The sequence below is a fragment of the Diadema antillarum genome, unplaced genomic scaffold (genome assembly GCF_040938485.1).
Source record: "Diadema antillarum isolate AM-2024a unplaced genomic scaffold, OU_Dant_1.0 seq00001241_RagTag, whole genome shotgun sequence".
NCBI lineage: Eukaryota > Metazoa > Echinodermata > Echinoidea > Diadematoida > Diadematidae > Diadema > Diadema antillarum.
The window spans coordinates 883-13500 of NW_027272028.1; positions in this window are offsets into that span (position 1 = coordinate 883).

Below are 12618 nucleotides of genomic sequence, written 5' to 3' on the forward strand. Positions count from 1 at the left end.
TCGGCATGGGCTTTGATACTTACGAGAGATACAAACCCACTATGTATTCTTGCTGCTAGCAAATCAACGGTTCAAGAATAGCATCACGCCACATACCACTCATCAACAGAGTCAAGGTCAGTGAGAATATCACTCTGCGATTGTCGTTCCTACGACTGTCGTTCCTACGAACTCGACTCATTTAACGAAGCTCCAAGGTTCACAACATTTGACACAAAAACACTCACGGTATGCACACGCCAGTGTACAAAGGACATGATCATAAACAATACAGGGGAGGGGTTACCAAATCAAAAATGTGATGCCCTAGAAAAGTCCTTACACTCCGACACAATCCTGTGGTTTGTGTTATCAGCACATTAATGGGCCTTCAGCATACTGGAATTGGTGAAATCTTCTGCATGTTATGAATTTAGAAAAAAAATTGTGCATTACATTTTAGGAATGATGTGGAATACATTGGGTTCCAAATGTAGCAAACAAGGAGAAAGTAACCAAAGATGCAGAACAAAAGTAATCATGACAGATCTAAGGTAGAAGTTATCATAACCAAAAGGACTAAACCTTCACATCAATCCAGCAATGGCAAGGGGTGATCCTCTAGTACTTCCCCTGCTCCTGATATATCCTGTACATATCCAACATCCCTTCACATAGGCCAACAACAGTACTCTGCTCAATACGTGATGTAAAAAATGGAAATATGAGCGCACAGAACTACATTTAATAGCAGACTCGAGTCAGCGATCACGTGTTACTATAACTCTATAAAATGGCACAAAAGAGTGAAGACAGACTGGCCATCGTTAACCTGATGTGAGCTCCTATTTTCTTCAGGTAGTCTCACAGTTCCGCTGCAAACCTGCTCTACCCAGCCCATCCTGCGTCCCTTCTTCCTTCAGACTTCTACCTCCACGGTAGTTTTTTTTTTTTTTTTTTTTTTTTTTTTTGGGGGGGGGGTGCAGGGGGTATTATGGATGCAGCAAGGCAGAGGCAATGTGACCATGATGATGTTGATGACGTGATGATGATGATGATGATGATGATGGGGGGGGGGGGGGAGGGAGAAAGCAAGGGAGAGGGGAAGTTGACCACACAGTTATATTCAAACTTAGCATTCATTGACTTAAAGATACCATAGACATTTCTGGAACAGGATGCAATCTCTTTTTTCTCCCTTCCTGAAGTTTGCACTGGTATATGACATGGCAAATGTTAGCTGTAACAAAATCGCCATGTGACAAAATGAAATCGTGGGAGACACAGCAGGATTATACTTAATAGGGATTGACCAGGAACTTTGGCTACGAGATCCTGACGTGAGAACATAAATCACATCAAAGCAAAACTGGAGTCTGCTGAAGACCACATGACGTTGACATGCACTTTGTTTACGTGACAATAGGGTAAATTGTGATGTGATACTGCGAAGATTTTCAACCCGTTGAAGACGAGTCCCAAGTGTCCATGGGAAATGCGTGCTGTAGCAAAATCAGTCCGTCATTAACGGGTTAACAACATGACGTTAAATTCACACACATTTCATTCACATGTTAAAGAAAGTACAATTGTATTTGATAGATTTCTGTTCAAATTTGAACCATGATGGCCAAGAGGAGGGGGGTTGATATGTAAAGGAAGAACAGACATTTTTCCTGGTTAAAATGTCATAATGGCTGTATTACTGGTATTGAGCAATGGCCTTTTCACTTTAACACAAACCACACACACACACACACACACACACACACACACACACACACACTCACAACTCAAACAAATGACACAAGAAAGGGTGTAGGGTTACTAGGACTATCTTTCCACACAAGAAAACTACCCTTAGGATGCAAATTTCAGGGTGAGTTGAGGCTACAAAATAGCAAATTTCCACACATACGCACAATGAAAACCACTGATAGCAAAAGTATGAGACATATCTCTGAATGGATTCAACAAATTATTTGTTGGTATGTGCAAAAGTTAGTCTTACCATCAAAATGAACACCATACTTGGACTATAATTGTAAGTTCAGCAGTTGGGAATCATGACCTAAAAGTGAAGCTTTCAGCATTACTTCCACTAATGTTCAGTTCTTCCAGGACAAAATCTTACTAACATTCAAACAAGATGAAAATGTTGGCACAAATATACTGACACAAAAGTGATGTTCATTCAAACCAAGAAATTAATGTAAATGCAAGTTGCAGGAAAAAAACAAACAAACAAAAAAGGATTTAGCCCCTCTTAAAGGCCCTATTTACCTTCGGGAACAGCGAATTCAAAATTTTTCAATATGACATTTAATGCATAATGTGTAGGTCTGTTGTACCACAAAACATTCCACCATATAAAATTTTTGCCAGAAAGCCTAAAATATAAGGAGATATCTGTATTTTTCTCAATAAACCGTAACTATGGACGGTTTAGTCTGGAAGCATTCTTATTATGACTATTGTTCACATTTGGGATATTTAACATCAATTTTACCAATTCAAATTTTTACAGTGGTTGTTTCTATCCCTAACTCACATTTTTAGAACTATTTTGAAGCACTAATGCTGGGTTTTTGTTTTATCTGCAAATGGTAAATTATGCCTTTAACTCTTATCTTGCATCCTGGGTTCACAAGACTGAGCTGCTTGGGTTTGGAAACAAAATATCAACCCAATGACTATGGCCTATACAGACATTCCCAACCAATCCCACCTTGACTCAACCCAAGCTGAACACACTCACACACACACATACAAAATGGTCAAGTATACATGAAATGAAACGCCAGCAATGCAGTGATGCAACACAGACATTTCTAAGCATCCCGGAATTCGAAAAGATATTATGAAACCAAAATGGTAGACATTTAAAGAGTCATACAGGAAAAATAAATATAAGGCATGAATCATGGTCAGATCGTTTGTGAAATTAAGGGCAGGCATGTAATTAAAAAAGTAGCGATTAGTTACAGAACTGCATTGATGAGTGATTGCGCAAAATCAATTCTGCACTAGGTAATTAAGAAAATATAACAGAGGGGATATTGTAAATAAAGAATTGATCAAAGCTGAAGGATGTCTATATTGCTCCTGTTTGTGTATATGTGTGTGTGTGGGGGGGGGGGGGGGGATGGGGCAGAAAGGGGCGGTACAGGGAAGGAGAGAGGGGGGAGAGGGGACTTACCAGCACCATATTCCCCATAGTGCCAGCATGTGCACTGAGGAGAAATCCTCCAGGAGATTTGGTATGGACGGAATGTCCAGCTTCAACTTCTTCAGGGGATTCTTAAGGGTCACCGCCCACTTTCCAATCGGCATGGTGACTTAACTAACTCTGTTCCCAGAGCAGTTCCCAAAGAGAGAGACAGGGGTAGGAAAACCCACTTTTATGATGATTTCACAAGTCCAAGGGTATAGGGCACCAATGTCAGTTGCACGTATCTGCGGAGGGAACCATTGCTACTAGATGGGCGGAGTCTGGATGCCGGTGCACAGCGGAAAAGTGGGAGTGGTAGCGAGTCTGTGATATTTCGTCACCCTCACAACCAAAGAATGAGGTGTTCCATGGGCATACAACAGCTGTACTGGAATTGTTTGATACACTGAAAACAATATGCTTCGCCCCGACACCTGCTTGCTGCATTAAAACAGGTAGAGATTCCAATCAATGCTAGATGACAATCATCTCTCTCTTATCCACATCAGGAGAAGGCTGGTGTGTGGTGGTGAGCTTTAAAGCTTTCTAGAAACTGGAACCAGATCTACGGAGTCATATGGCATAGGCCCACGATATGTTGTTATTTAGTGCTAAACACAATAATTCATTTTCCAAATAAGGAACAAATACAAATGTATTTGTACATCGGGATATGTTCATTGAAATTGGAGCACAACATTCATCCAGGCTTTCCCATAGCCTCGACTGCACACATTCAACAAAACAAGTTGTGCATGTTTATGGTTTCCGATCATAGAGTTACATCTGCCGGCCAGCAGGACCCACAAGGCACACGGGCAAAGACATACAGTAGTGGCAAAACACAAGGAAAGCTATCGATCATGGAATCCCTGCTCTAGATTGGTATTTTAGTTGCTGTTGTTGCTTTTCCAAGTCCACTCGGCAAGAATTCATCCACTGCGCTTGAGAGAAAGGTGTATGGACATCTCCTGCATTGTACTTATACAAGTACGACTCGCTCCTTATAGTCTGAACATGGAAAAAGTCCTCTCAAATGGCCTGATCTGTGTCCGGATTTTCAACACATTCATGTATCTCTTCAAATTCATCGAACATGCAGACAGTTTTAAGGCGGCAGTCCGACACGAAGTTTGGGAGATAAGGAAGGAGATGGGGAAAAAGCAGCAGAGCTCTCCTCAAAACACAGACAGCCCTCTTGTCAGATCTATTTGCAAAGAGGCCGGGCGTCCTTCAACTCTTGAAAAGACTGGCCACATGCAGGCAAGCGGAGTATCTTGCAGAATTTTTACGTTAATGGCGCATCACACTCAACGCGGTTAAAAGGCAGATCGAGGGAGAAGGTTAAGAAAAGGCTACGGCCAAGGGAGGAATGGCACCAATTTTCGGCCCTTTCCACTGGCTTCCTCCTTCTGGCCTATTTTTGGCAGTTCCCCCTTTCGACTTTCCGCCACACCACGGTCCCTGCTCATCGCTCGCACAAATCTATACAACCCCGCGCCGCTCTCTCCGCCTGCACTCTGCAAGAAGCAAAGGTGCTGACGCAGCTACGGTGAGGGCTGCACAAACACATGCAGACGGACACACCCCCTTCTCTGCACACGGCTTGAAATGTACGGACGCATCTCTTGCGCAGGTCACACACAATGCATCCTGCCATCTCTTCTCCTCATTCGGGGGAGGGGGAAGGGGGCAATTTAAGACTTATTCATCACCCTTTTAGCCAAAATCTTACACATTACAAGCGTGCAATGTTGAGAATATACAATGTACATGTACCACAAGATGGGAAGGGGAAGAAACAAAATCAACAAAATGTGACTACATAAACAGAAAGAAGACAGAAGATAAAACTAACAAAGGCCAGACACAATTACCAGCATAAAGTGCTATAATCAATCATTCAGGACTTTACACTTACAAACAATTTCCAACACATACTCATACAATACACTAACTTTGTGAGAGACGACAAATGTGAGTCCAAGTGTTAACTTATAAGATGGTTCGAAAAATGAAATCCTCATTTCACTTACATTCAAATGGAATAACAGAAGCCCACACTTTGCAAATGAATTTTGTAGTAGATTTTGATAATTTGGAAACTTTTGACTAAATACTGGAAGCATTTCCACATAGAAAATTTGTTTACAACACTAGTTGTCAACACTCACATTACGAATGGTTTTAGATCGCATTGATTCAAGAAATGCATGTTTAACTATCAAATCGGCTCACAATTCAAGCTTTCCATAGCAGCTAGGCCAATTGTATGTCCATCAAAAACAATAGGATTATGAAACATAATGGCTTTTCAATCCTGATACAGTGTGGTCATTATTTATTAATATTATGCACCATAACATGTCATCATCTGACCACAATAGCATTCACAAATTAATTCTATACCTCGGATAGAGAGGAATACTGTTGTTTCTTTTTTTTTAAACGGTTTGCTTGATGGTTATGCAAAATTTATTTTACTTGCTGCTGTTCACACACGCTGCACAGGACAATTATCACGAGACTTTTAAAAAAATCATCAGTGGCCGTAACATGACTCAGGGCATACAAGTGTGTAGACCTACTGTACCGTGGCGAGTTGCAGTATGGGATTTAAAAATTGATAAAGTCTCTGTGTGCTGTTCGTATACACACAACACATGGCAAATTTTTACAATAACTTTAAAAAAATCAAGCTGAACTGATTTTTGTTGATCGCCAAAGTTAACAGATTTTATGTGTGTTCACAATTTATGTGTGTTCACACACACAAATTAATGGTTTCGCATCGCATTTTTTCTTCTTCAAAGACTGTAAATTTCGGGTGTATGTGAATGCAGCTATGTTCTAGGTAGTTTAAGTATTACAAAACCATTTCTTCACTTACAAATGGATTAAACATTTTGTACTTCAGAAGGCTAACAAACGCACTTTATTTTCCTTTTATAGAAAATAAACATACTTCACGTGATACATGTCACACTTTCATGCAGCTTGGGTGGCATAGGAACTGCTTTTTACCTACTTTGATTCAGCGCCAACATGTGTGGGGATTCTTTTTTTTTTTGGGGGGGGGGGTCATTTGGGTTTTTGTTTAGTGTTTTCTTCCATGGAGCTCACTACTTTCACACCATCAGCACCCTTCTTCCTCAAAGTGACAAGAGCAATTTCCAGGAGGAAAATTAGCTTCACAGTGGTTTTGTTCTCATATATATCCCACATAGCAACTGATTTTCTAGTTAAGGTACTCTAGGTGGGGAGGTAGCCATCATGCTGCTACCTGAGTTTTATTATGTCCTTCGTGTCAATCTATAGTCGCAGACACACTTATCTTGCCCCGGCATTCTTCTTATTTTCCAGTCTCTAGATGGGGAAGCTCTGATGGCTACTATTGAAAGGGAACTACACCTAAATATGATGACTCAGAGTCGATGAAAAACATGATAACGTTGTACCAAAAGTGGCAAATGCTGGCTTGTAACAAGTCTGCTTAAATATGGGTATTGGTTTCTTGGTCTGTTTACAGATATCATGCATATGGGTCTACTACAATCACGGTGACAAGATAGAAAATTTTCAATTTTTATATGGATCTTGAATCAAATAAATGCATTGAAAATTTTTGTTTCTGTTTTGTTTTGCAATCTTGCCATCCTTTCATTGGTGTATTCATTGCTTTGTAAATTGTGATTTGATACTTTTGAAATATTGAAGGTTTCTTTTTAAATGTGGTTTGTATTTTTTCATACAAGATATTTTAAAAAGTATAGTGATGAATGTTATATTACGATAATCAATGCCACATAAATCTGCAACACTGAATGCACCTGGCAGGGATATAGGTTAGGGTGGTCCGCGGACTACAGTTATTTAGTTAACTTGCCCAATGTCTGGCAGCCCTGTCAGGTGCATCCAGTGTTTAAGTATTTTTGTGTTATTGTAATGATTAATTTTTTTCAGCTTTGTAATTGATTTTATACTGTATGTTTTCTGCAAAATGAAATAATAATAGGAATGATTAAAAAATATGATTGCACTAATTGCACGATGACCACTCAAATTTGATTTTTAGTGCTGCTTCTGATGATACTGACTGATAATCATGGTGAAAGCAAGAAGTATGTCTAGAACAATGTCATGGATTTGAATAATAGAAATAACAATGACAAAAATACTAAGCTATAATAATCATAAAGATAATACATGATGATGATGATCATATCATTGTCATAGTGATGATAATAATGAGGAAAAAATATTTATCATTAAATCAATGCTACATTGTAGAAGGAAAGATTTGCTACATGAATTAAAACAAACAAAGAAGGAGAAGCAAGAATGAAAAGGAACCTCAGCCAATCTCTTATACAATTCTGGCATTCACCTGGTGCTACAATACACAACATGTTTTTGAAAGTACATTTTGAGAACTTTGCCAGAGGAAAAAAAGGAAAGGGAAAATGGGCAAAAACATCCTGCACTTGCCATGGCAGTGAACTAGTGACCTTCCAACAACCTAAATTGTAAACTTGGGCAATGCACACTCTGGAATTCATGTCTACACACAAAAAAGAATAACTGAAAGTGCTGAAGAAGATAAAGCGTGGAAATACCTGTACCTCATGTCTCAAAGGAAAGGGCAAGAAAATATTCTTGTCATAAAACATGGAGACAAAACAAAGAGTTCTTTTGAGGTCAATTTGTGCTGTAATTCACAAATTGTTTTCAAATTACAAACCTAGGTAGGGCAATTTGTCGATCACTTGCAATAAAATCAACCTGATGCAAGAATTCATTAATTTGAATAAATTAGCAGTACCCGCTGACACCAGGAATAACAACCAGCACTGGCTGTCGGGTGAAAGCTCGGTACAGTAGTCTAGTGGATGTGACGCCTGTCTGGTAATCAGGAAATTGTTGCTTCGAGTCCAATCCAAGCATGTACAACTGTATGCCCATGATTTTTTATTTTTTTCATCATGGCTACTACTAAAACACGAAATAATCAGTGCTTACACTATATTGTACTTATGTCGATGTAGAGCAAGTTTGTCAATCAGTGGCATGTTAGAAATCTGTTATAAAATCATTGAGTCAGAAGAGCAACATCATTTTCTACGACAAGACAATTATACAAATCACCCTACTGCACAAAAAAATTGCAATAAAGCAACAAATATATGGAGACATCACTGATTTTCTCAATAAACTGTCATGGTGATGGTTCATTCTAGAAAAGGCTTTTAATGAAACTATTGTTCGCATTTTGTACATGTATACTTAACAGTATTCATCACGAAATATACTGATAAAAATTTTCATTTTTTTTTTTGAAATCCCTAACTCACATTATTAGAACTACTTTGAAGCACTAAAGTTGCTTTTCTTTGGGTTTTTTTTTTAACTTTCTTTTTTTGCTTTTTTTCTCCTGCAAATCTTAGCAAGGGGCTATAAGAATTAGTTTTAATATGGATTAAGAACCTATTGAACTTTCTGCCGCCCACAAAGATGATTCCATATGTGACCCTGCACCTCAAAACAAACAAAAAGTCGCCAGACATGAATTTTTAGTTAAGACCATATTCTGAAAGAGCAGACTTTAAGCTTTAAAATGATGTATAACTCAAATCAAATGGACTCTCCTAACCTATCTAAATATTGGAAAGAAAGCACAAACTCAGGAAAAGTGTGAACTGAGAAAAGAGGCTCTTAAAGTACAGTGTCTATTCAAGCGCTTAATCCTTGCCAAACCGTGCTGGCTGTGCGATGAATGGGACAAAAAAAACAGGAAATAAACCACAAGAGTAACAACAATGAAGGGATTATCAAATTAAACTGAAATTAAGCATGCCTCATTAACACATTCTGTCCTAATCAATGCTAACTTTCAAAGCAGTAGCAGTATCTTTTCAAAAGTTATTAGAGTTGAAAGTAAAGAGTGTGGACAAGGTTTTTCAGAAATGAAAAAGGGATTCTAAAGACACACCTAATCACACTATTCTACCAAAAATATTCGAGATAAACTGCTAAAAAAAAAAACACTTTCCTGCCCGTTTTATGATACCAAATTTCAGCATAATGTAAAAGTAGACCCGCTCTTTCAGAAAGTATGAAAAAGTCAAGTTCGGCTAGGTTGACCCATTTCACTTATTTTCAGTCCTCAAGCAAAATCAGTGTGTGCGACTTTATGTTCGTTTTGAGGTGCACGGTCACATATAGAACAAAGGGCTTGAATAAAAGTTTGTTTTGCTTCTCTATCTTAAGAAAAAAGGGCAATAAATAGTAAAAGACTATGGTGTAGAGACATGGCACCTAACTACAGAAGTGTTGGTTGAAGAACTTGATAGGTCAAAGGTCAGCCACATTTTATAATACAGGCATTAAGAGGGGTAAGGTGTAGGCCTGGAGGTCTGTTGATGTACCTGGCAGGCAGCTCCCTGAGGAGTTCTGTTCCCCGACGCACGACGTTCTCAAGCTTGTTGAACATTTCCTTCGTCAGTTCTGCCATCTTGGAAAAAAAAAAGAGGGTTGCCTGAAATCCTCAAGATATTAATCCAGGGGAGCGTGTGTTCAACTACAAAATTTTCCGGACCACACTCAAGCAGTGCGCGCGGGAAAACCACAAGATATCACGCTCACTTCCTTTAGGTGTTCTGTCGTAGCATGTGCAGAAAGCAGTGGAGGAGCACTGGCCTGGCTCAGCATGCAGTCACATCATGAACATTAAGCTGGTGGTCCAGACGATGAAACCATAGAAGCACTACCAATTCCGTCAGACTCCAAGATCGACGTCAACTACCAGAAAGCAATCTCATGTGTCATGTAGAATGACCTTTAAGCACACACAAATCTTGCAGTGAAATAGAGTGTTATGCAATGCAACTCCTCCCCAATTGAAGCCATACAGTCTCCCTGATTTTGACCCGTCTCTCTGTCACGTGGCGCACGTAAACTTGCGGTAGATCGCTTGCGAAAATCTAACCATGCACTCGAGAAGAGTCCACAACCCACCTTTGCCAGCTATCCCCAACTATGCTGGGTGCAAGGGAGCTGAGCAAACCAGCAGTTCTGAATGTCCTGGCTATAATATTTCAAGCGACACCTAAACCGGGGCGACGTAAAACCTGAACGACAGGCTTGTTGTGGCAATGAGGAAGTGAGAGTTTGCGGACCACGTTGCGAAAACAAAACTCCCGTCCACTATATACCTTTTGAGCTGGTAAGGGGGATGGAGGTTGAAATGAGATTCAATCTGTAGTAATTACGGCTGACACGTAATGGGGGTCACATTGATAATAACAAAACCAACGTTGTGGTGTGACTTATTCAACCTCCTCCTCTCCCCTCCCCCCCCCCCCCCCCCATCCTAATGGCTATTGTCACTTTATTTCCTTCCACTATGCAATACTCATGTCCTCAAACACCCACAAACTGCACAGGGCTAATTGTCTTTTTACACACTATGAATTACACATAATAAATCCACAAAGCCATCACCTTGCTGCTCATCTAATCTGCACTCAGTATTTTCGTGACCATGAAAGACAATTGGGTGGTAAAGACGAAGCACGCATGGTGTGTTGTCAACACGCCAGAGATGATGTGTGTATGGGTTTCTGGCTATGATGAATAATCCACACTGAAGAAATCACAATGTACTGTGTGCATGTACATGCACTACATGGAGCAGAGACACGATTAAAACTTTGTGCATGTGTATCCGTATTCAGGAGTCAGGAGAAATTCATCAAACCCAACACTGAACACTGTTACAAATTTTTGTGTTTAATCTATTGGCATAGATGATTACCACTTCTTCAAGGGTTAAAAAAATCATCAAATCAATCATTATCACCAATACAAATGCTCAAGTTGACTATTTTGGAATAGTTAAGAATATAGCCAAAAACCAAACAAAACAACAAATGCATTCAATAGAAGGAAGAAAGGAATCAAATCTTTGTGCAGATGTATCTGTACTCAAGGATCAAACAAATTTATCAAACCAAACATCATCACTAAATCAAAAATTTTAGGATGAATATTTTGGAATTGATCAGAATATATCAAAAACAAACATATCAAAACAAACCAACAAATACAATCCATTCAAGCAAGGAAGGAATCAAAACTTTGTGCTTGTGTATTTGTATTCATTTCTGCATAAACAGCAAGGACAACCATTTTCTACGCAACATCACATTCACACTTCCTTTGGTGAATTCCGGTGCAATATTTTATAGATGGTTGATATGTATACATATATTGCTTCCTCAAATATCTGACTCCATACTCTGATTTCCTGTCCAGGTTTCTCAAAAAAAGACTTAATATCAATACCCATACAGGAAATACTGACTCTAGAATTACAATCGGATAGTGCAAGGTCCTAAAATCAACAATTTTTGTCACATGTAAGACCGTAATAAATTTTTTCTTTTTTTGATGATAACAGAAAAGACAGAGACTAGATCAAGCAGATAATATTCCACTACAAAAGTGCGCTATTGACTTGATAACTTGCCTAATGAAGAGCTGTAAATATTCAATCATTCTATATCCATTTTGTTGTCTATTTTGATCGAGATTTTACTTTCTTTCTTTTTTTCCAAATTCACACACAAGTAAGTTGTTCTTTAGGCAGGTAAGCACAGACAATTTCGGGTTAACTTTGGGGTCACTTCATGATCAGACGAATCAGTTCATGAACTTATTTTAAACATCGGGATGACTACATATTTCTCCTTTATGTGTCTTGTCCCCACTTACTCATTGCAATTATTTTGTTCAAAGGTATTTCTACTGCTGGTATATACCATCTTGCCTAAATCATTTATTGCCAGGTCAGGCAAGCTTCAAAGTAAACCCTCTAGCTGACCACAGTCTAACTTCAATGGTTGACCTTTTTTTGGACAGTGTATGTAAAAGATGACTTTTAGAAGTAGAAGAAGAAGAATAAAAAAAAAAACACCAACAGAACGTATTCATAATCCCTGAAACCACCCAGAATGTACTTTGTGTAAAATGTATTTTTAATCCAAGTGTGTCTGGATTTTACGAGATTTTAAGTGTTTTTAGGACATTATCGCTAGGATGTAATACCTTAATTACCATCAATGACTCAACACTACATCGCACTTTGGAAGATGATGATATCAAGAGCTATATCATTTCTGTCTGGCTGATTTTATGAAGTGTTTTTCCTGGCATCACTCTTCTCACTGTTGTGTTGATTTCCCTCCGTAGAGGACAGTACCTCGCAGAAGCTTAGCGCACACAACGTGTGCAAGGAGCATCTCTGACTGTCAAGGAAATTTTCACTGGTGATGGTCCTCGTTACATCGAGGGCAAGATAAACATTTTTGTTGGAGTTCCAGTGAATTATTTCCTCTTACTCTTATGGAGCTACTCTGTCATGGAAAGAA